Genomic DNA, 25,873 nt, shown 5'->3' with positions numbered 1-25,873 from the left:
GAAAAAGGAAGAAACCAATCAATAGATAACATAACCATATTCTATCCCCTCTGTGATGTTAAAAGCAAAGAGATCTCATTCATAAAACTTTGGATGATTTCCCACACCCAATGAATAACGGAGGACTTGAAATTCTGTTTGTGTGCATGACCATGTGTGCATGTCTGTACCTCACAACTCTGCAAGTGAAGTTACAAGATGCCACCAGAGACCCAGTAGCCAGATGTAGCTGCTGATTACGAAAGACAGGATCTACACTGGCTACTGAGCCATTGAGGACACCTAATCCTTTTGGAGCCTAGACAATTTAGGAGCTACTGAGGAAAGACTCTATAAGGAAAGAAAGAAAAGATGTCAAATATAGAAACTAATATGAAAACAATGTCCAAGTTCTTGGGTTATGAATATATACTGAGAATAATTCCATGTATGCAGTTTTAAACTACCACAAGATTCATTTATTTATCCAACAAATACCAACCAAGAGATATTAAATAAAGTGCCAGACACTAACTCTGGAGCTGCAGATCCAGCAGCAAAGGAGAGATGGCCTTCCGGATCATGAGTGACTTCCTGTGCGAGAAATTGAAAATGGATTATTTTGGAAATTTTTATAGTAAAATGTAAATATATAGAGAAGAAAAACAAATAAGTAAGCAAAGAATACACTCCACCATTTTAATGTGGTTTTGCAGCATTTTTTCTTTTTCATGTCACTTTAACTAGGATTCCAGCCATGTTACACATGTGAATTATAATTAAAGAAATCTGTTTTCTTCATAAATGGAAGATGATGTAGTCATTTTTACTAAATATCTAAAACATCAAGGGAAATTATACATATATAAAAAGTAGCACCTCTCTAGTTTGTCAGTTCTACACTTTCCTCTCACAAAGTAATATAAGCGTAGAGTTACTGCATAGGAAGTTCCTTGTTGATCCATTCATCCATCCATCAAAAAATAGTTACTGAGGAGGCTGGAGAGATGGCTCAGTGGTTAAGAGCACTGGCTGCTCTCGCAGAAAACCTGGGTTTGATTCCCAGCACCTACATGGCAGCTAACAATCATCCATAAGTTCAGTTCAAGGGGATCCAAGACCCTTTTCTGATCTCCATGGGCACTGCACAACACAGGTGCACTTACCTACATACAAACAATACACTCATACACATAAAACAAAACTAATTAAAAAATATACTTACTGAGACCCTTTACTGTATTTTAGTCCAGGCCCCAGTGATCTACCACTGAACAAAGTCCGTCTCATGGAACTGAGAATTTAAGATTGCCTGTGAAGGTAGGGGAAAAACAAGAAAACACCAGAAGAGAGATATACATAGTCATTTCATAGAATAAAACAGTTGAAAGAAACGCCTCAGTTTTAAGTTGTTTATGGAAAGTCTCACAGAAGGCCTGGCATGTAAGCAGCTTCAAGTAGGAAGAAAAGAAGCATACGCATACCTGGGGGAGGAAAGAACACTATGAAGAGAGGAAAGGGTCACAGCAAAGGCGCCAAGCCAGAAAATGCCCAAGGTCTTGAATAAGGTATTCCTTAAAAAATACTACTTTTATTTTATATGAATCGAACCCTGACCCTCTGGAAGAACAGCAAGTGCTCTTAATCACTGAGGCATCTCTACAGTCCCTGAATAAGGCATTCTTATACTAGCATTTGAGCACCACAGCCAATTATTTTTAGGGTTATTTTCAAATGTAAATAACCATGCAACCCTGCTCCAAGCACATATATTTTAGACTCCTACTTTCCCATGAACTTAAAATGCTTTAGTACATCGACTTACAAAGATTTAGGAGAGTTAACTTCAATTGCAAGGAAGTTCTCAAATAGTATGCCTTGACCAGACATGCAGCTGGACTACAGAATGACAATCTATTGCCAAGAGAGGTGGGTTATTTTTTCAAGGGCAAAGGGGGAGTTCATTGTAAATAAAGATGAGCAGCTTTGTGATTAGCTCTTTGGGGGAGGACAGACAAGGTGAGGTAGGCTTTTGTTTGATTGTTTAAAATAATTTTAAAACAACTTATCTATGAAATGTATCTTAGCATTGTCTGCAAACTAGAACATGAAAATGAAGTGAGAAAAAGAGACTGGTAAGGTTTGGCAGATCTTACCTTTGCATTTATAGGACACAGAAACATAAGTGACCACAGCTGGCCTGGAACTCACTATGAAGACCAGGCTGGCCTTGATCTCAGAGATCCACACACCTCTCCTTCCCAAAGGCAGGGATTAAAGGCATATGCCACCACACGCAGCAAAGGGTTATCTTTTATAGATCTTACTCCATCTTCAGATTAGAAAATCCACTGAATTTAAATATTTAAAATTAACATAGTAGGCTTTTCCCTCTTCTTCTAAATTTGTACAGGCAATAACAGGGATAATTAAATAAAACTTTCCTAAAAGTTACTCTATTAGAAGCCACCACTAATCAATACAACAGCAAATATAGCAAAATTTTAGTTTAAAGAGATATTAGTACTGTCTCTTATTCTCTGCACATTTTCCATTTGAGGATCTCCGTATTAACTGCCATCTGCTGCCAGAAGACCCTTCCTTCTCTGGTGGGAGAAGAGAGATGTACTCACCTATGGGTCCAACACTGTGATTCAGTTTACCACTACGCCTATTTAGCAGAATAGTAGGTTCTTCCCTATAGCCTCTGACCTGTTTGAGCCACAGGGTCCTCCCAATACCAGTGTCAGGTATGGACTCTCTGATCTGAGGCAGGCCTTAAATCCAATTAGAAGGTGATCAGTTAACAGAGACCTACAAATGGTCAACATGCAGAGGATAAAATACTCTGGAGTGCCCACCCCCCAACCCCTTAGAAATAGGATACCTATATCACACCTTCTCCTCCCAAGGCTTTGTAGCGAACATTGTAGAAGATGTGGAGGAAGGGGCAGAAATTGTGAGAGCCAGAGGTGGAGAAGAATACAAAGAAACTGTGTTGTCTGAACATTACAGAGTTGTTGCAAATAAGAACCCATAGCACTTATGACAATATGCACAAGACTTGTGGAAACCCAAGCAAGACAGAGACCCAGCATAGATGGGGGAAGCGAGGAGAGGTGGGCAGGAAGCCCCAACCCTAGGTGAGAATCTACTGGCAACTGATGGATTCTATGAGAAGGAGAATTGGTGTTGCTCACTGGTGTGATGCCTGGTAGGCCGACCATATTCCAGGACATGGACACAGGAAGATGTGGGAGGCAGGGAATGGAATCAGCAAGCCTTTAAAAAACAAAATTTTTTAAAATAGAGAACATGAAATGGGAGAGAGAGTAGGTAGAAGCTGGAATATGATCAAAATACATTATATGAAATTCTGAAATAAAAAATAAACCAGACAATAGAATATGTAAGATAGATAATAATATGTAATATTAACTAGCACCACATGTTCAAAGTTTATAAATAAGTCAAATAAAATAGGATTGAAGTAGAAAGTTGAGTTATGCAATTTTATTATGTAATAAGTTAGAGAGAGAGAGAGAGAGAGAGAGAGAGAGAGAGAGAAAGACAGACACACAGAGACAGACAACTATACCCAAGGAATTCACTGCCTGGGTACTATTCACACCACAAAGAAACAAAACAAAAAACAACAAACAGAAGACTACATTCTGACTGAAGACCATTTTTTTTCCTATAGGGAAAGAGTTTAAAGGGAGGGAAAGACTCATTAAAAGTTAAGCCTGTCATCTGCTGTTGGAAAGCCTGCTTTGAACTGGGATGAAGCCCAGTGCTTGAAAAGTTGATCCACAATTTGATGAGTTCACACTCTGGTTAGAAAAAGAGTGACCAACAGGGGGAACCAGGAAGAAACCCACCGGTGTTTCAAAGCTTAACTGCCAGACAGAAAATGACACTCACATCAAAGTTCTCTAGAAATGAAAGAAATGCTGCTTGGTGGGCCATTCAACTACATGGAGAGTAGAATTTCTCAATCTTTTTGAAGGGATTTACCTAGGCAATTCTGTTATGCCTTCAGAAAGTATCCCTACCTTTAGAAATGGAGGCTTCTAAGAAGTTTTGATCCAAAGGACTGTTTATGAAGTAAATGCAGAGAAACCAACACTTTTGCAACACTAGCAAAATGACGATTTTGAAACCGTTCAAATGGTTTTTTAAAACTTAAAATGAAAGAATCTGCGTGTGCATGCGTGTGTGTGTGTATGTGTGTGTGTGTGTGTGTGTGTCTGTGTCTGCACACGCGTATGTGTGTTTAAACAAAAGAGCTTCTAAAAACATTTCAGTTTCTTGATTTTCTATACCCCAGAAGTTTGGTCCCACATGTCCCCCTAAGGAGCACCCATGGCACTTCATATGTTTAAGTGCCTGTGCCCACAGCCTTGTAGTAACAGAAGAATGCAGTCAACTTCTATCACAAACATATTTATGGAATGACAGAGCACAAGCCAGTTCACGATTTTAAGAAAGACTTAGTTTAAAAGTACAAAAACTCCTTAGGTAGGCTTCATGTTAAATGTTCTTACAAACACAAACACACACACACACACACACACACACACACACACACGCACACACAGAAACTTTGGGAGGCATTTGGGGCTGTTGATTACCTTGATTGTGCGTAACTGTAGTGATGGTTATCACAAGAGAAGAGTTTACGTATATCCAAACTCAAATTGCCCACATGGTGTATGTACAGTTCTTTGTTTACCAATTATACTTTAATAAAGTTGTCTTTCAAAAAAAAAAAACCCTGCCTCCCACGTGATGAAGAACAAAATGTCTAATTAACTAATTAACATGAAGTACAGACCAGGAAAGAAATGCATTCATGCACACACAGTATGCCATGGGGGTGGGGATTATGCTGGAAGGGAAACTAACCTTTTTATACAGGTGTCTAATTAAAGTGCATTCCTGGGAACATGGATTCCTTCTGCATTACATTAGAGCACTTGAACCAGGATATCACCATAACCAGGCATGTGGTGGCAGCACGTCCACCTCCTGCATACCTGAGACCCTGTGACTGCACTGACCAAAAACATTTATAGCAGCTGATGGTCACCTGATCCTCATATCTCTCTGTTTAGTAAATTGTTCTACAAGTCAACTTCAAGACTGAGGTGAACATTTTCTGGGACATTCCTGTTCAAGACACTTTTAAAAAGACATTCTCTGCCAAATAATTCTAGTCTGAACAGGCCTGGGAAGGGACTGGGCTGGCATAAGATCCAAAAACCAGCTTGTAAGGGCGAAACTTCTTATAGCCAATAAAGACAGACTCAGACTAGTTTTGAGAAAATATTATTTAGCAATTAGTTACATGCCTTTAATCCTTCTGAATAAAAAACAATTTTTAAACAATTACTGGATGAGAACAGAAATCATTTTGCTCACTGAAAACACTCAGAGAAAAAGGATGGTTTTACCCCAAATAACAGTTTTTTTTAAGGAAAAGTTTCAGAAATTAATTGCCCTAAATCCATCTTTCTCTCCCCACCCCTCTCCCTCTTGCTCATCTCTGGAAGAAATCCCTAAGGCATTTTTCTTGATACCATGTCAACAGTGTGCAAGGCAGAAAAAAATTCCTGTCCTTAAAAAACGGGGAATACAATTTGCATTCCATCGATGATAAGAAAATAAGGCTATCAAGCAACTGTTTGCGAAACCTGTAAATAATAGAAAGAAAAAAAAGGTAGTGTCCTCAGGAATTCATGGCTTAGGCATTTGTTTAATCATAACCCACTAATGATCTATACTGTTACTGGGGCCTTTCCATATTTGGTCTCGCTTTTAAGTTGTGCGCTATTTTCTAAAGGTGTCTGAATGTGCCTAACATCTCAGGGTTCATGCACAATGTAGCCACCACTAAGCCTCTGCTTTTGCCACTGTACCGACTCCTTATGAAGTTAGTACTGTCACAATACCAAATTCTTTGGTCTTCTGGGTCAACTCAGAAAGGCTAAGAAGAAGAAAATGGTCAGTCTCTCTGCACGCTGGCTACCCAGATCCTCCTGTCTCTTCTAAGATGCTTAGGGGCCCTCTCACAAGGTTAGAAGCCTATGTCTCAGGGCTGGTTCCATAATCACTCAGTCTGTGTTAATCAGAAACAGAAGTCACATTGCTCTGACATTACTTGCTTAGAAATGTTGTATCCCTATGAGAATGCAGGCCCTTTGGAAATATAAATCAAGGCTTATGCTTTTCATATTCCCCAGGTACCAGCAGCAGTCATTAAATAGCTGTCACTTAAATTCATCCGAAGTTAATCGATTACAAAATGCCTGGGCACCTACAATACACCTAAAACAAAACAAAAACACTATGCAAGAATATTTTCAGAATAATACCATACTACTTTCATGTCTTTATCTTTTAATTGTTCCTTACTTTTTTTAAAGATAGGATAGGGTAAGTCCAGGTCAGGCCAGCCTCGAGCTTGGACTATACGTGTATGCCGCCATGCCTACCTCCTAGTGCCATAAGATTCCTGACTGCTTGTACAGCATATACTCTTTTTACAGGTGTGTTCATTCCTTTTAGTAGAAACATGGCATAGTGAAGGATTCGCCTTGCAATGAATGTTTAAAGACATCATAGACTGAATGGCACTGAAGGGTCCTGTGGAAGGTGGGAGCTCAGGAAGACTACCTTAACCTTCACTTGATGCAATATGGAAATGGAAACAAGATCTACTCTGGTAGACAACTCTGTAAGTAGTTGAGGAGAAGGGTCTTGAGAAAGGGATAGTCCATATCAACAATGTCTTGTTTTGTGATGGTTATAAAATGAGCTACATTACAATTATATGAGATCTGTCTACAAACCATTAAGTCTAACAGAAACTGAACCACAATGTATAGCAATTATTAGAGTTCTGTCATGGCTATAATTTTTTTAATAGATAATCTATAAAATGGCTCCTTCCACAAAGGAAAAAAGGGGAAAGAAAACAAGCTAGCAGATAAAGTGTGAAGATGCAGGTGGACTAATACAAACAGTTTGAAAGAGGAGTCACAGGTATACACCACACAGGCAGACAATGCGATAAACTTACTAGCTACAGCACTCAGCAAAAAGGAAGAAAATGTGGGTTTTACTAGTGTAACAAGTAGAAAATGGGAAAAGTGAGACTAGTCTGAAAGCTTCTCAATGAAAGGCAAGGGGAATACTGAATATTTTAAAACTTCTAGAGAACGGGAGGAGGACAGCGGTATACAAAGTCCTAACCTATAATCAAGTATTTGCTGCCAAACTGGTTGAGGCTGGATGTCACACAGTGAACATGCATCCACTTCTTAAACAGGAAATAGCTTAGTAGAAACCAAGGGCTATGCCATATCTTGACAATGGCTTTCTTCTTCTGTCCTTAGTTTAGCTGCAGATGGTCAACTGCGCCTATGCTGACAGTGGAAAGGTTTTGACAGTGGCTAGGTTCTCTAGAGCAAAAGAAACAGAACCTCAAGAAATACCACCAATTCAATCCAAACTCAGAGTAAAAATTAAGATTAAAAACTAAGAAAGGAAGGGCTGGGGAGACAGTTAAGTCAGTAAATAAAGTACTTTCATGAGGACTTGAGTTTTGCCCACAGTACCCAAGTTAAAAAAAAACAAAACAAACAAATGTGATAGAGCAGATTCCTGGGACTTGCTGGCCACACCAGCCTCATTCTAAACCAAGCGAGAGATCAGTTAGAAAAATAAGGTGGACAGCACCCAAGGACAACCCTCAAGGTTGATCTGGCCGATTCATAAAAAAAGCAGGAAAATAGAAAGAAAAATCAACTATACTACTTAAAATTAGTAAGGGCCTATCCTAACACTGCATAATGTGCATTGTAAAAAGAAAAGATACTGAAGAGGGAGGGCCACTACCAGTGACAAAGACCAAGAAGAGATGGTCAGTACAGTCAAAGCAGAAAGGGGGTTAAGAGAAAGAAGCTGGTATACACACACCCAGGCACTCAGGCACTCGCCAGCAGAACACCAGTTTCTTGGGAATCCACCCTCACCTCTGTAGGAGATGAAGGTTATTATAACATGGAGAAAAACTGCAAGTGACAAAAGGGGAGTTTAATTAAAAAGTTAGAAAAGATGACAAGAAATCAAGAAAGGTTATTCCCTAAACTTGGGTAAAGGCAAGAGACTAAGGAAGGAAGTCTTTCTTCCTGTGCAGGGAATGGGCACCGGAACAGTGGCCAACTTCATTACTAGGTTGAAAGGGGAAATAACAGGAATAAAACTGTTGTTTATATTGATGGTAAGTAACACAGAGGAAATTTGGTTCCTCTTTCAGTGAAGGGGTCATTATGCCTTGAAAGGATTGCTTGGGGGATGGGGGAGTAAGAGTGTCAGTGAGCCCTAGGAGTACCTATCAGGCAAAAAGGAGTAATAGAGTGTCTATCATAATGTGTGAGGCCTTGGGTTCCATCCCCAGAAGCTCATCCACTCAAAAGGAAGAGGTCCCCATTCAGTTGATCTCCTGGCTCCACACCATGTTCATTTTCCTGCTTCCTAGTCCTAGCTGGGACATAATGATCCAGACTGTTCCAATTTCACATGGATAATTACTATTCATTCTGACATTCTCTTTCTTGTAAGTCTTACTTTGATTTGATGATCACACTCTATAGTCTGCGGATCCAACTGAAAACAGAAATTCCAGGTATGACCATTCTTTTACTTTCCCACCCTGCTAGTGGGATGTAGCCATGCATTAGAGGGAGTAATCATGCCCATCACCACATGTCTTCCACTGCTATCCCGATGGAAATGAGCAGAGACCAGTATAAAGGATGGAATCAGTAGGCAGAATTAGATTTGGCAAAACGAAAGAAATTTCCATTGTTTTTCACCTATTAGTATAGGGCCTAATCTTTTTAAAGCTAAAATAAATACAGCCAACTGAGTTTTTCCTGCCATGAATAGAACATATTGAGTTCAGAACTCTCATGATCTAGTAAAAAGACAAGTTTTGTTTTAGACTTGCTAGTGGGGATGGATCAATGCATCAAACAAGTTACAAAATAGTGTTTTCCAAAAGTCTATCTCTTAGAGCTCTCAACCAGGATATAATCCACAAAAAACAGTTCTTGGGATCTATTACATTTGAGGAATGCACACGGTACCACATGCTCCTCTTATAAAGTTTCACTACAAATAGAAAACGTTTTGAGAAATCCTGCAGGCAGAAAGTCTATTTGGTGTTGTTCCGCTCAGATTTTCATAAACTTACTTGCCCCTAGAATTCTTTTCCTGTCTTCTGAAAACATGTTTTGTTAAGTGCCATCCCACAGAGTACTGAAGGCTGTAACTGGACCCCATGTGGTTTAGAACATATGCTGGGGAGAAGTTTGGGTGGAAAATGATGTAAGAAATTCTCTGGAGGCAATAGCCTCAAAACCATGACTATGAAAAGAGGGACAGTGAAGGACACTGAAAGGGACAAATACCAGAAGAGACATGCTGACATGCTCTCAATACAGCCAAGGAGCAAAGGAACACTGGGCATGAGCCTGCTGGCTACATGGAGCTGTCCAGTTCCTGCGGCTCTCTGATCCTTAGAACAAACTAAAATAACTGGTGGTTTATGTTATTATCCGTTTATAGATGGGGAAATTGAGGCATAGAGGGGACCATTGTCTTGAATGTCTTTTATACAAATAGTTCAGTTTGCAAAATTGATGTGCTAAGACTTGAGCCAATAGTTAATGACACGTGTTTATGGAGGTGAAGTAGCAAGATGTCATAGGTAGCATGGTGACCTTCCTCATGCGAGGAAGGGACATGGGGATTCTGGGATGCAGGAAACAGCATGGCATTTCCAGGTCTCAGTTTTCTCCTCAACAAGTGATAATAATACTGATCTGCAAGACCGTGGAGGGGACTGCACAAAATGAGACACCTTACATTCCAAGGACAGTTTCAGAAGTGGTAGCCTTGTTACACAGAAGACCAATGACTATGTTGTCTATGTTCATGCTTATAAAGCCAGCAGGCAGTTGCTCCACCAACTTAGGAAAAACAGTTCCTAAACCACTTGTTTAAATGACCTGTGAAAGGGAGGGAGGGGGTGTGCAGACTATATTCACTGTTTAACTTTGATTTCTCCTCTATACTAGAAAGCTCTGCATTGGTATCCTGAAACCACTGAAATTCTATCAGGTTTTCTTTCCCTGAGAGAGAATAATTTTGCCAAGCAGGGACATTTTCAAATAATCTCTCAACTATAACAATGAACTTATTTTCTTGTAGATTTTATTTTTTAAAACTCAAGGGATAGCCAATACAAAATAAATGGCACACATTTAAATTACATGATCTCCTAAGTTTGGACATATAGATGCGCCCATTAAAGCATCACCATAATTAAGAGAGTGAAATTATCCAGCAGACCCAGTTTCCTTCTGCTTTTCTGTAGCCCTTCCTCTTGCCACCCTAAGTTCCTTACTTCATGTAACCAACTCCTCCTTCCTGTCATTATGACTTTCTTTTCACTTTCTAGAATTTTATGTAAATGGAATCACACAGTATATATTCTCATGAGTAAGGGTCACTCGTGTTACTTAAGGTAGCCACTGTTCACTCTTTTTCCATTACTGAACAGCATCCACTGAGATACACTGTAATTTGTTTATCCATTTACCTGCTGTTGAACATTTGGATTTTTCCAGCTCTTGGCTACAACTAATGAAACTGAGTGAACATTCATGAACACATGTTTTCTTGTCTCTATAAATGGGACAACTGGATCACATGCTAAGTGTATGTTTGGTATTTTCAGAAACTGCCAAATTGCCTTCCAAAACATTTGTACCATTTTTCTAACTAAATGCCTGTGGGCTCCAAATCCTCCATATCTTCAAAGTCCATTTGATATAGTCAGCCTTTGTAATTTCAGCCATTCAAAGAGGTGTGTAGTTTACCACTGTTTTCATTTGCACTATTCTAATGACTAATGATGCTGAACACCCTTCATGTGCTTGTCTGTCATGTGGGTATCCTCTGTAGTGAAGGATCTGTTCAGATCCATGTTTTAATTTTGTTGTTCTCTTCTTAGTGAAAATGTTATCAGTTCTGGTGATTGGTTAAAGGCCGGTAACAGGAAACTCGATCAGATTTTATAGAATTTATGGTACCCAAGTGAATAAAAATGTTGACTATTTTTTAAAATCCATGTTGGGCTAAAATGTTCTCATATGATGAGCTTGAAGCTCGTTCAAAATTCGAAAAGCACTGAATTATTTCTATGAACAATGCTGCAAGGTTCAGACCTCAATTAGAAACTAGGTAATACCATGCCCATCTACTTGGTTATTCCTCTGCAAAACTACCACCTTTTGTCCCTAAGCCACATTTAACACTTTGTACTAACTATACTCTAGCCCCACAGATTCCATTTTACAAAAACAATTTCTGTTATTCGAAACTGAGCCCACATTCAAAAGTAAGGAAGGCCAAAACCTCTACTACACTGTTTGTGCAAATGGTGGCAGATAAAATGTGATACGCAAGTGTGAATATGGATTCCCTACCGAGATGTGTTAGGGAATGCTAAACTGGAAAGCAACTTTAGGCTTAGCTCTGAGAAAAACAGGCCCGGTTCTGTTGTGTAGCACCACCGGTCTTAGCTCAATTTTACAGTTGATGTGGGTTTCCTTTTAGATGCCTGGAAAATGACTCTGCTGACCACATCCACATTCTGAAGTACTTTTTGAGAACTTGTAACCAAACTGCAGGAACTGACTCATTTTGCAGTGCCCAGCCACCACACAATTGTTTCAGAAGAGCTTCAAGTCAAAGGGAGAAACACCAAGGTTTCAGAATACAGGCAGCAAGTTGTCTGTATTTACAAAGGGGGGGGGGGAAATCCCAGGATGAAGGGAATAACACAGCTCAAGTCCCAGGAGAATAGGCCTTGAACTGAGCAGAAGGCACTACTTACAGTTAGCACACATGCTACTCTCGAGGCAAGAAGTCAGAAGCTGGTGGGCAATAAACCTTGATGTCTTATCTCCAAAAAGTAGATTCAGTGGAGACGGATGACTTCACGATATTTCCTGCAAAACAGTGCCTTGAAAGGCCATTCCTGAAATCCTTGTCCTCTCCAGCTCCTCAGCAAAGGGATGCTCAGTCACAAGAATGCCCTTTACATCACAGGATTTTAAGCAAAAATGAACAGCATGTCCCAGACACCAAGAACGAAGGGCTAACACCTGAGCTTAGGACCAGAGATTTACTGAGTCCCCTGGGACTCTCTTACCAACTCCTCCTCCTCCTCCTCCTCCTCCTCCTCCTTCTCCTCCCTTGTCCACTTCTCCATCTTTTCCTCTTGGCTCCCAAGGTCGTTCATCCAAGGATATCTGTGTGCTCATAAAGTCCCAGGTCTCTCTCTGTCTCGACACAGAGCTTCCGCATCAGGGAAGGATGAAAAGCAGTCCTCCTCCTCCACACCACACTCTGTTCCTGAAGTATTCATTTCTCCCTCCCCACAAGTGAAACTGATTCAGTCAGTTTCAGCCAGAGGCGGTGAGGATATCCGGTCCAGTTGAAGCAAGCTATAAATGACAAAACCAGTAACTCTTTTCTGCAGGTGGGCCCCTTGCTAAAAAGAGGGTTAACCCAAATGCATCACCAACCAGTAGAAAGTCAAGCCAGATGATAAGAAGTAGATAAAAAGGTTCAGGTAGTGAGAAGTAAGACTCACTCAGATAAGATCTACAAATAACTATCAAGTGCCTGCTAAGCCCCATTTGTTGTCAGGCCTGGCCGATCACAGTCTACTTGTCTGTATACTGTCTGTTCTCCCCATGCCATGTCTCTTAACATGGAAACTCCCAGATGATAGAAATTGCAGCTCCTTCTCAAAAAGTCAGACTTTCAGTATGAGATTATAAAAATTAAGAGAACAATAGGGAGCATTGACAGCAGACAACTCTACATGGTAAATATGGCTTTTTTTTTCAATAGAGCTTTAAGAAAGAGGACATACAAAAACAGCTCCCTTCCCAGCTGGCTGCTTTCATTTTTCCAGGTTCCCTTTCTATTTCCAGGTTAAAAGCAGTATTAGCTAACACAACTTTAGTTTAAAGTGTCAAACAAATTTTCCCTACACATTAGATGGAACCTACACAATTAGCAAAAATCTAAGCCGTTTAAAGTTCTAAACAAAATGCACATAGACATGCCCCATGGAAAAGGGATTATTAATAAGCACAAAGCAAATCAATACTGGTCACTTGGAGCTCAAAAGTATTCCACATCACTTTTCACACATTAGATTTTTAAAACTCGTAATAAATTTAATGGTCAAAATCAAGAGTTCTTACGTTCAACTTGGTTTAAATTCTAATTCAAATTCTTTTCCAAGATATCCTTATTTACACATCATCCTTCTTTGAAGGAAAGAGGAAAGGAAAGAAGGAAGGAAATTGCTATATAATTTTCCCTTCACAAGCCTTTTCTTCCTCTGTTTAAGCAAGGAGCCTGGGGACAGAAGATGCTTAAAGACTTTTGTCAAGTCTGTGAAATGTATACTTCCTCAAAAAGTGGCAAGTATCAAACAAAAGACACAGTTACTGGAATGAAGGGGGCAGAGTGAGTGTACAACTTATCTACTCCTCTCCCCAACTCCATTCCATGGACTCGCACCCTGTCATTTCTTCATCTGTCTGTAGGTAGAGGCTGAATGAGTTATATGAAAAGAGGGCTGAATGAATGAGCAGATAAATGATGGAATGAAGACAAGCATGATTAGTATATTCTAAGGGCAAGCTCAGCCAAAAAGCAATGAAAAGTTTTGCAGTACTTCTATGTCCTTTGAACCCAAGGGCTTGGGGAGCTGCTTTTACCTACGTTTTGGATCAAATTCCACATCTGAGTGCTGAAGCTCCTTACCCATATTCTGAAAATCGACTGCTTGTCCAAACGCCAGGCTTGTTTATGGGCAAAGCTGGCTCTTCTAATGCTCAGATGAGAAACTCTGTCCTTTAGAAAGCACTCGCAACTAGACAGAGATAAGAAGAAAAGTATCCATAAATGCACATTCTTGCTCATTTTACCTTTCTAAGAAAGAAAGCTTCTGCAGAAAGGCATCCTTAAGGCTCAAGTGCTCCCTTCCACCCCTACCTTGAAGAGGAAAAAATGAGGAAAGTTACGCGTAACTTTGTTAGTGCTTGAGATCAGCTGAAAACAAGAAATCCCCCTGCTGGACTTCATTGGCCTAATTAAAACTCATAAAACACAAATGACTATAACTGCTCCCACTGAGTTGTAAAATGTGAAGCAGAAGCAGCAAAAGTCAATTTTGCATTTCAGTATTGAGAGGGCCAGGCCTTAAGACGTGACACTTTATAGAACAGAACTGAGAAGGCCACTGCTGAGACTTTAGGGTTCAGTCAACTTTTACTCTACTTTTGTACCCAAAGTACTTCTCATCTGCCCTGGCAACAGTCTATTTGGATTTAGATTCTGTTTCCATAACAAACTAGTGGCCTGGAATTAAGTTTCTTTGTTCCTCTGTACCAGTGTTCTCTCTATGAAATAGACCTGACAGTGGCACCAAAGCTTGCTATGAAAATTAGGTCACTGCTGGTCGAGTACCTACAATAGCACCTACCCAAAACGTACTAAGTACACAACAAATGGCAGTCACTTCCTTGCTGCTATTTGGGTTAATCTGATGTGCAAAGAGTCACATGCCTTAGTATGAACCCAGGCTTTGGGGCTAAACTGAAAGGATTAGATGTGAGAACACAAGTGTGTTAGCACATTGCTTCAGGTTCCTTCACATGTGCCTGTCCATGTGTGATCTGGTACGACCATTACATATGCCAGCTCTCCCCCTGCCCTGTGGCTTAGAGAAACCAAAGGAGTCACTCAGCTACCAAGTAGCAAAGTGAGCTTAAAGCACAAGTATGCTTGCACCAAAAGCTTAGGCCTCTTAAGGAATAAACACTTCTACACAGGCTGCAAGCTGGCAACTTTATAGGGCCATGGGAACCACAGTTATGTACTGAATACCCACTGAGAAATGTCTACTACGGATTAGGAGGTAATCAGAATTGTAAAAGCTTTCAGCAAAGCCTAGTTGGACCTGTGCAAATTCAACCCATTTTTCTTAGTTTTCAGAACTTTCTACCTCATACATGCATATAATATATATATGCATATATTTTATATAAATATATACACATATCGTACCACCAATTATGAAAAAAGAAAAATCAATGGATCTTCTGTTAAAAATACTTTATCCACCTTTTTAGCTGGGTGTGGTGGCATACACCTTACCCCAACACTTGGGAGTCAGAGGCAGGCAGATCTCTGTGAGTTCAAAATCGAGTTCCAGGCCAGCTAGGACTACATAGTAAGACCCCCTGTCTCAAAAAAAAAATCATCTTTTTAAAGAAAAAAACTCCAGTAACACCAATAACAGGCCTCCAGCATAACAAGTGCTTCCAGAAATTAAACTGCTTCATGGAAAAAGGGGAGAGTCCCTTAAAATATAGCTTGGTATTCACAATAGAGGACTCAATCTTATAGCTTAAAATAACTAGTTATACTGCTTTTGGTTTTAAAGAAGTTATCACTGCATTTATATAAATAATCTAAAAGTGACTATAAACAAAAGTTTGCTATTTACTATAGCTAAGAAAAGCAAATGACTGCTTTTACAAAAGTACTGAATCCAACTTTTACATGTATCAAATCTCATCCTCCAAAAATTAAAGGAAATGAACTATAATAATGTATTTACATAAGAACATAGTTTACAGTTAATGATGTGTTGTGCTTTATGTCTTAGATTAGTCTAAATACTTTGGAGTGTATAAGTTAGAATAAATGTAGGAATGAAAGATAAGAAGTTACACAGTTGGGAATCCTAAGAACTTGAAGGAGACACTCAAGATTAAATCATAGATTTTTAACATATTATGTAGAGCAATTGTTTTAATATTGACTACTTTTCAAAGAAATAAGGATTATTAAGAAGGTGAATGCAAGATGTTTTAGCTAAAATAGATGTTTTATGTGCCCTTCCATTTCTATATTACAGTTCAAATTTCTGTATAATTTGAAAAGCAGCTGATAAAATGATTTTACTTTGCCAGGTTCTCCGTAGTAATTCTTACTCTTTCTAATGTCAAGAAAACAAATACCAATCATTTACTTTCTACATTTTTTCTATATTTTTATTTATTTACTTATTTATTTTTAATAATGTATTGAGAATTTCATACATGCATACAAGGTGTTTTGATCAAATCCATGGCCACTTCCTCCCCTCCAGTTCCTCCCATATCTCCCCATCACTTTTTTCTGATAACTTCATGTACTCTTTCTTCTTCTTTGATTTATTTATTTTTTATGGGGCTTTTGGCTACTCTAACATTCCCTCCTTCTGAAGCGGTAGCCCTAAAATCTTTTAAGGATTAGATAAAAATTCCCAAATACTTTAGACATTTTTGGCCTTTAGAACAGAGTATGTTGCTGAGAGGCCCAAGGACATTGTGAGAAACTGGCTACTTTTCTTTGGGGTCTTTTTACCCTAACTGCTTAGCCAATTCCTACCTTTTTTTTTTGTCTTTTTGTAGACAGGGTCTCCCTATAGCCCCAGCTGTCCCAGAACTCACTATGTGGACCAGGCTGGCCTCGAACTCACAGAGATCCACCTGCCTCTGCTAATCACACCATCCTCTGAAGAGGTTACCGAACTTGTGGATAGGGAATCGGGACGTAGACCGCTCTGGCTTGATTTCTAAATTAAAAAAAAATATACCCACTGGTGACTGTGACCAGTGATAGTCATGTATATAGAGATTAGAAATGCATGTGAAAACGTCTCAATGTCAATTGCCTTGGAATGAATTCTTCTGTATGAAAAAAAACAAAACAAAACAAAACAAGTATCTTCTTGAAGTCCCTCAAATTAAGGTAAAGAATAAGAACAAATCATTCTGGAAGAACGCAAAGGAAAATAGCTTTAGATACTTAAGTGACAATAGAATTTATTCTCATAATTGTTTTAATAGCTTTTGTATAATACTCATCGCTATTATGAGATATAAAATGTATTTATCAAATCTGTAATCATTATGCCAAAAAATCTGAATTACTGTAATTTTATACATTATATATAATATAAAATGGTAAGTAAGAAAAGTACTGTGGATAAACATCTTTTTTCTTACCGATGGGACTTTGCAATTGAAATGATGGAATGAATTTGAAGACAGAGATCAAAGAAATAGATCGAGAAATCTTTAAATTTGTTCCAAGATAACTACTAATAGTGCCTGACTAAAATGTCAAGCATATATGTAAAATATACACCATGCCAAAAGGAGATGGTCGCTGCTACGAAAATTTCAGCAGGAAGGGGGTGGGAAGTACAACAAGGAGGCTTCCATCAGCGTGGAAAGATTTTTTAGTCACTAGAAATACATAGGGACCTGAAGGTCACTGTTTTGAAAAGCACTGTTAAAAGTTTCCTGTCCTAGATTAGGTCCTGCAGCCCCATTTCCAGGGGCTCCCCAGAGAGCACATACTGTGCCCAGCATGACTCCCATGCCAGAGAGTAAGCCCCTTGGAGATAACCCATTTTCCCTTGACAGTCTAGACCTCCTACTGGGTAAAAAGGTCCCAAAAATAGCTATGAAAGGACTCTTCCCAACTTTGTAAGTAAAGTCCTTTGGGGTTCTGAAAAAAAATGCTACTTCCTTTGTCTTCGCCTTTCAAGAGTAAAAGTCAGGCTGAATCACTGAGGCGGTTCTATCTCTGGTACTCCCAGTCACACCCAAGACCTAGTACAAACACTCCACACAGGACCCTCATATTGGCCAGGGTGTCTGTTATCATCAGTTTCCGCTGGCTGTAGGCACAGGGTAAGCAGGCATGAAAGGACCCTGCTGGAACACCCCTCTGACTCAGCCAAGTTTCAGTGCTTTCAAATTCTGGCTCCAGTACCTTCTTCCTGTATTGTTTTGGGCAACTTATTTCACCTCTCGGTGCATTATTTTCTCTTCATAAAATTGAGTAACAATCATATTGGTTGTATAGGGTTTTTTAACAGTTAATATATGCAAAGCATTCTATACCAAAATCTATCTCCTGAGTACCTATCAGAAACTGTTGGACATTGTACTAGACACCTGTGATATATTTAGTATAGTGCCTGGCACATAGTGTGAGTTCAATGTATGGTAACTGGAGCATCGAAAACCCTTATCTGACACTCAGATTGTTGTTAATTTTATAAAGGTCAGAGAGTCACTATTTAAAATATGCATACATGTATATGTAACTCCATCCAGGGGTTACCATAGGTCTGCTATGGTATTCCAAAATGAAGGTTGTGTATAATTCTATGATAAAACATATCAAGAATCATACTTAGTAAGCTAAATAAAGACTACAATTAGCCTCTTGTAAGCTCTGGTCAGGATTTGCTGTCAGTTTGTTATGTGGGAAATTTTTTGATGTTACAACTTTTGAATTTCAGAAGAAATGGTAGATCTATATTTATTAAATAAGGGGCAAACTCCACTGAAATTTTTCCTCTTTAACTCTCAAAGTGCTAGTGACAAAATAAACTGCCAAACCCTTTTAGGAATAGTAAATGGTAACAGTAAATAGGAAGCCCTTTAGGCAGAGAAAATGCACAAGTACATACTTAATCCATGACACATTACTCTAAGCAGTCTCCTCTCCCTCCAATACAGTATTTCCTAGATTTTCAACCTACCAATTAATATCCAGACAGATCTCAAAGAGGAGTTTTAGAGGTAATTTTTGAATAAGATAAAACGCTAAGGTTTGATCACTATTTTTATACTAGTATAATCCTGTCCCATAAGAAGACAAAAGCTGCTAAATGACAAATGAACAGTTGGTTTAAAAGCATGTGTCTTGCAAGAACACAGAACCCTCTGAAGTCAGCCTAGGAGAGATCAATAAATGTTATGCCAAAATGGTAAACCATCCTGCTGCTTCCAAAGGAATTTTCTCCACACTGCATTTTTAAGGAGATATTTGCAGCTCTTGAAGAGCTATACAATAAGTGGTTCAAGATGTTCTCACTGCTGGTCAGTGCTGGACAAAGGATTTGCACAACCTCATGATAGCTGACTTCTACTTTTTTTTAAAAAAAAAATTACCCTATGTTGGTACTTATTTTTCCCAACTTTCCTGAATCTTTTCTATTGATATTGTGCTAACGTATCGCTTTGTTCAAATATAGTATTGATCTCTGTTCACCACTTCCATGGTAATCCTGTACACAAAGGCATGTCAGGAAGACATGAAAGGAATGGAGATTCTTAGGTTACTTCATGGTTTTTCCCTTCTCATTATCCTCCTACTCCAGGAGACTGTAAGTGGGAGGTCTGAATGACATTTCCAAACTGAGAATTTTAAAATTTCATTTCACACCCAACTACTCAGTTGTCATAGGAACAACACTGAGGCTTATCCGAGTTCTAACAGCCAGTCATTTGACTAGCAGTTAAAGCTACCCCTTCACGTTAAGTATAGACACACATATACATACCTCGAAAAAAAATTTAGCCAGGTAAAAGTGTACACTACACCTAGCAAATACTCTTTGAGAAATATGATTGAGGTTTTTGTTTCTGGTTCAGCTTAACTTTAGTTTGTTGTTTTGCATACCCAGGACAACAAAAGCTATATACGTGTCATTACTATATTTTTACTGAGTATACCAAAATACTAACACCTTCAGTGACCTCAGGGGAAAATTCAGAGCAATACTGTCATTCGTTTCAGATATGCATGCAAAAATTAATAAACTGAGAACAGAGAATGACAGAACTAAAAACATGAAGCTCTCTAATAATTCTTCTGGGATAAACTTTCTAGCATTTACTCTTCCAATCTAAATCTATCACACAGTTTTATCACTCAAGATAATGGCTTCTAAATTTATAAAGAAAACTTAAAATATACAGAGGTTTTTTTTTTCCTATCAAGCATGACATTATTTGCTCAATTACTAAATCAGCATGCTTTACCAAAGTATTTACATGAAATGCAGAGCTAAAAATAATTGTAAGTCACTGAACACATGCTAATGGTAGGATATAAATTACCTGGAAAAATCTTCATGCTTTGTCACCATTTCTGTCTTCAACTTGTAAATTCATGTGTGTCGGGGGTACACCTTAGTTAAGTCAAGTAACTTGCAACATTCACAAATTTTCTATACCAATGTCCTCATTTCCCAGTGGATCTGCCCTTCACAGTCATGCTTATCGTGTCTTTTTATCTGTTTCTTTAGAAATAAATATGTAAACAGACATCCTGAGAGCTATTCATTTAAGAAAATGATCTTCAAAATTCTCAAAATACATGAAAGGGAGGGGGAGACCCACCTTCCTCCTCACCTTTATCCCACTCACCTAGCAACACGGAACCTGCAGCACACTACTATGCTTCTTTACTAAATTTTTCTTGTTGAAGCTGAAGATTTTATGGATTCAAAAGCAAGAGAAAGGAAACCAAACGTCAGACATGTACATTCAACTTGGTTTGAAGCACTTAAAAGGAAAATAAATATTACATCCTATATAATCCAAAGCACAATTCTGTCCATAGTTTATAGCTACATATGCATATTCAAAAATGGTAATTGCTCAAATCATGTTCTGTTCAATCTTTTTAACATAATATTAAACGAAGTCAACAAATCAGACATCCATGTATAATAAAAAATTGTGTGACTTTACAGTTCATGAATAAGAACTTATTTTATGAACATAGTAGTCAAAGCTTTATTTTGTATTTCTTGAAGCCTTAAGCATAGGAGCTGCTCAGACGGAAGATAAGTATACTGATTCGTTGATGTTTCAGACAGGCAGACACACGCACCAAACCATGAAGAGTTGCTTATCACCATCTCTCCAAACGTTCTGAACTATAAAGAAATAAGTACCCTTTTGCTTTTCTTATATAATCAAATAGAATATAGAATATCAGAATATCTATTACCATTATAAATTTGCTGTTCACAATCAGAAGGTGTTTCTGATGCATTATTTCAACTTTCAGTCTGTAAAGCTCTAAATAAACACTTTACATCCTGGAGTAGAGGGAGGCAAAGGAGGGCTAGTCGACTAACTCTGAAAGCATTCCTTCAAATTTCAAGATGCTAGTCAGGGTAAATGCAAATGTCTATCCACGGAAACTGAATGCACCAGTTCAAACAACTCATTTGATTTTATGTTCTCCCCCACGAAAAGGGAAACAATGTTCAAAAGGCAAAAAATCTAGTTGTATTACGTTATGTTTAACTATAACACACCAGGACTTGGTTCAGTGTGTTAACTACCTGACTCCTTGATTTATGCTATCGTGTGGGGCTGCCCACTTTTAAAATTCCGATTTGTTTATATGTTTTCTGTTCCACATACTTGTTAGGGGTCTGTGAACAATTCTGCAGTCCCCACCCACGCACCATATGATATCTATTAGGGCAATGACACTTTTTACTTACCGATTCTGGATAACGCAGTTTTTCCTGGTGACAGAACGCTGCAGCTTCTGTTTGCTCAAATTCCCTCTTCGCAACGTGATAAATCTGGTTATAAAACAGCTTTGTTCTGATCACACGAGGCACTTTTTTCCTTCAAAAGTTTTCTAAAAGTTATCTGCGTTTCATTCCTGTGACAAAATGAATCAGAACAAGGGGAAGGGGGGGCAGGGAATTAAGTCCACACAGTTCTTGGCAAAGATTTTCAGTCGCATTTTTCTCAGTTTAATCAGTAAGCTACATTAAAGTGACAGTTACCAGTTCAGGAAGCCAGTTTGATTAAATCAGCCACAAGCAATTTGAGTGTTTTCTACTGGTGTGCAGACCCCAAGGCAGCAGCCACTTGGTTATCTATTACATGGGGCTGAATCACTAGACAGAACCCACCCCCACCCTGCCCCTGATAAGCAGCAGCCAAGGCGGGAGAATGGACTGTCGCCTGACCCGGGACTTCTTATAGGGACCCACCAGTTAGTTGCTGACCAATCACAGCCAGCACCTAGTACCTAAGTCACATGACAGGGCAGTTCCTATGACTGTAGGATTTCTGAATTACTGGGGTTACACAAAGGACATTCATTCAGGGAAGGGGAAAAAAAGCTGAAATAGAAAACACCCTGGCTTCAAGAACTCTGGCTCTAAGAACGCCATCTTTAAACAAGGAACATCCTAGCCTTACACAGACAGAGAAAGAGCAGGGACCCCACAAAGATGGAAATCAGAAGAATGTGTGGCATGTATTAAAAAATCATCTCAAAACAGAGAATTTACAAACCTACTTTAGCTATAAATCTACTCCCATCCTCCTGTCCTGGACAGTTTCCCTGACAATTTTACACTCTAAACTTCTGCACAGCTCCAGGGAGCTTTACAGAGATGCTGTGGAGAAAACAGGCAAGGCACATGAGCCTCTTTTTTCATCCCCTGAAAGCACCTCAAAAGGTAATTCCAATTTTCCATGAAAAGATTCCTATGTCAAATACATTTCTTTTAAAATAGTTGTGAAAATTAAGCAAATTTAAGCATCTTCAGGACAAATTTTTATATTAACTACCAAATCATATACCCCCTCGTCGTATAATGTCTATATCAAGGACATTCTTGTTAGGTAAAAAACTAGCTGTCAATTTATTTTTAACTTATCTTTTAAATTATTTTTAATTTATCTTTTAAATACCTCTTATGCCTTAAGGAAGAAATTCCACCATGAATACCCCTACAACCTCTTCATTCTCCAAAAATGGTACTTACAAACGTTCCTTGTTTAGAGCTGTCCATTTCTCTCCCTCCCCCGCCCCTCGAAGACATATAAAGTCAAAACATGGGCTCGGCTTCATCTTTCCAACCTAGACACCCTATTTTGCTGGTGCAAAGCTGCAACAGCTCCTTCCCCAAGGCAAGCCTGGAACACTGTGCTGCTTGCCATTCCCAATTTATGGAAGGAAGCGTATGTCAAATAAACCAGGTGGTGACTCAGACTGCCTCCCCCGGCCACATTTTCCCTCGAATGGGAGGGTAGTAGAAGTGCAGCCCATTTGGATGTGACTCAGTTTTATTAGACTGGTAGTTGTAGTTGATCTGACAAGCTCACATTTTTCTTTCATAACTTATACATTTAAGGATCAGAATGCATGTTCTAATGGGTTTCAAAGCATTCAATCATGTAAAAAAGAAAGCTGCTAGATTATTTTTTAAGCATCAGCTAAGCTCTGGCTCCTACTACCTAATATGTAATGTTTCAGAATTATGTGTTGGAAATTTTACAGCTGAGGCCACTGACCAATCAAGTTTACACAACAGTGTGTGGGGGGGAAGGCTTATATGTATAGATCTGCCTCACATATTTACCATGGGAGGACCCAAGTTTAAGTTAAGTCTTAAGTAAGGGGCCCACGTGGTGGGTTCTTCAGGAAGCGGTCAGGGATGAGAGAGCCATGTCAGCCATGTCGCAGCTTTCACTTTTGCATGTACTGCAATTTGCACTCTAACCAAGTCATTCACATGCAAGTGCAACACAACCACCTTCCCCTGCACCTCATCCCCGGCTATACAGTCAAAGCTTTAATATCAACCTTCCAAAAGGCTCCAAGACAAAAACTTGAAAATTACTAAATGGTCTCTGTGAAAATCCTAATTAAATAAATTGACGTGGCCTAAAAAGTCTCTCTTCAGTACACTGTTTACTACCATGACGAGTGGCATTACAGAGTAAACTGTTCCCAGGTATTATGCAAACAGGAAGAATGAAATAAGTCACACACACACACAAGCACACACACACACACACACACACACACACACACAAATCTGAAAGGCTCAGGCGAGCAGTTCAACTATAGTTATCTCTTTTCAACATACTTCCTCTAACCTTGAGCAAAGTCAGCAACTGCTCTGACCAAGGCTTGGCATTTATTGTTGACTAAGCCTTGATGGATAACTAGTCATGTTAGAATGTAGGACATACCTTCTCTTTTTCCCACATAGGGTAATACTAAAATAGCTAATTCCCAAATTCATAGATGAGGATAGAAAAAAGCTATATACGCTCAAGTGGTAAAGCTGATTATTGACTTTACAGAAAACTCCCCTGTGGGGTTTTACTGGATAAATATCACATTAAATTTACATATAAAGTTGGTTTTCAGAAATTAAATTTCCATAAAACTACTTGGAAATGCATTTCTAAATTATAGTTTTGAAGTCTATTTTAACTTACACACATATTTCTAATCAGTTATTAAAAGTTATTCATACTTCAACAGGGATATATTAATCTAGTCACTGACATTTTCTAAGTTTTATTGGCTTAAAGACAGTTACCTTCCTATGATATACAGAGGATCCAAACTTTCTAATTATATGGTTTTTAATGAAAATAAACAGGCTACGAAAACAGAATGTTAGTAAAATCAAGCAATTAAAATTCTGACATCTGAAAGGACCTATAACATATTTTAAAAGTCTTGCTTTAAAAGAATTGCTGTTGTTTGAATCCTGGTTCCATCATTCATAGGTACACACCTGGATGGAAAAATTATTGCACGTAAGGGCTGAGAACAGAGCCAAATAGATCACTCTGCAGTTGCACACAGCTTAGTCCTTCCTAAAATAACATTTCTGACTGAATGAGAAAAATATAATTCCATCACCACTTTAAAAAACCGCTTTTAACTACTTTATAAACAATGACCAAGCTATAGAGTGCCCTGCCCCACTAGTGTTCCAGCACTTGAAACTCTCATGCAGGTTACAAGATCTACTTGGGCCTTCATTTTCTGGAGCCTCATGAGGTCAATGCAGAATGGAGGTGTGACCAGCCAAGATCAGCCAGAGAAGGCATTCAGGAATTCCCATTACAGCTGGGTATGGTGACACAAGGAGTCTGAGGCTGTGATAGGAGGATGGGAACTTCAAGGCCATCGTGAGCAAAACCCTGCCTCAAAATTCAAACAAACAACAGAATTCCCACTCTATAGCTTAGTTGGACCAAGATATTAGAACTATTAAAGATTGGGGGGGCATTACAGCCCTGTTTTTGACAGAATGATGTACCTCAAAACAGCCCCTAATCAGGATGAGGAAGGAGAGTACTGAGACCCAGAAAAAGTACCCATGGTCTATTGCTCCTTTTTCTCCATAAGGCCATAACATAAAAAACTTTACCACAATTACCCTAAGGGAAACCCAGGCAGTTGAATGGTGAAACCTCAGTATACATTCCCTGGCAACTTTGTCTTTCATTATGAAACTTTCCTTCCTATACGTGCAAGGGGCACAGGTTCCACAGTTCAACCACCCTAAAAACCTAAAAGGTAACAAAAATAACAAAAGCTAATATAGCTTCCAGTCAGCATATAACATATTTGAAGAATAAGGCCAGCAAGCAGACATCTGAGGTGCAGGCGTACTTTATAAGTATGTAGAGCCTCAAATATGGTGCTAGGCACTGCTCTGGGGGAGAAGAGAAGTACTGTTCTGAGGGGTGAGCAACTGCTCCAACTTGTCTTTACCCAGGAAAGTCTTCAGAGACAGATGGGAACATAATCGGGGGAAAGCCAGCGAAATGGAGAAGGGTGGTTGGGATTACAGAAGAGTGCTGGGAGGAGGCTCAGTGCTCTTCCCCTGCGCATAAGCTTGGTTCAGATGCTTAGACCTGACTCAACTGTGCAGTTCAAAGGTTGGTTTGGGGAAACCTCTCTGTAGGTAACCTCTAAAATACCACATGATCAAACTTCAGTTCCAGAAACCCAAACTACAGGTCAATGTGAGGACAGACAGCCTGGCTTCTAATACTGGCTCTGGGATGGTATTATCTGAGAA

The 25,873-nt window shown here is 39.0% G+C and overlaps 1 long non-coding RNA gene across 4 annotated transcripts; it reads right to left on the bottom strand.

Moving 5' to 3' along the window:
• Positions 1–445: 445 nt before the first annotated feature.
• LOC115069882 lies at positions 446–22,976 on the bottom strand. Of its 4 annotated transcripts, XR_003849120.1 has the most exons (7): positions 22,805–22,976; positions 21,518–21,684; positions 20,424–20,484; positions 20,115–20,296; positions 13,903–14,011; positions 1,205–1,291; positions 446–573 (listed from the first exon to the last, which is right to left on the bottom strand). It is a non-coding gene; the product is annotated as an uncharacterized LOC115069882 (long non-coding RNA). The 4 variants fall into 4 exon arrangements; XR_003849118.1 differs by lacking the exons at positions 446–573; positions 1,205–1,291 and adding an exon at positions 10,284–12,563 and having other exon boundaries at positions 13,857–14,011; positions 22,805–22,973; XR_003849117.1 differs by lacking the exons at positions 446–573; positions 1,205–1,291 and adding an exon at positions 10,284–12,563 and having other exon boundaries at positions 22,805–22,971.
• Between the last annotated feature and the right edge of the window lie 2,897 nt (positions 22,977–25,873).

Source organism: Nannospalax galili, unplaced genomic scaffold (assembly GCF_000622305.1).
Source record: "Nannospalax galili isolate Female #2095 unplaced genomic scaffold, S.galili_v1.0 scaffold575, whole genome shotgun sequence".
Lineage (NCBI taxonomy): Eukaryota > Metazoa > Chordata > Mammalia > Rodentia > Spalacidae > Nannospalax > Nannospalax galili.
This window is presented reverse-complemented; position numbering and strand designations above follow the sequence as displayed.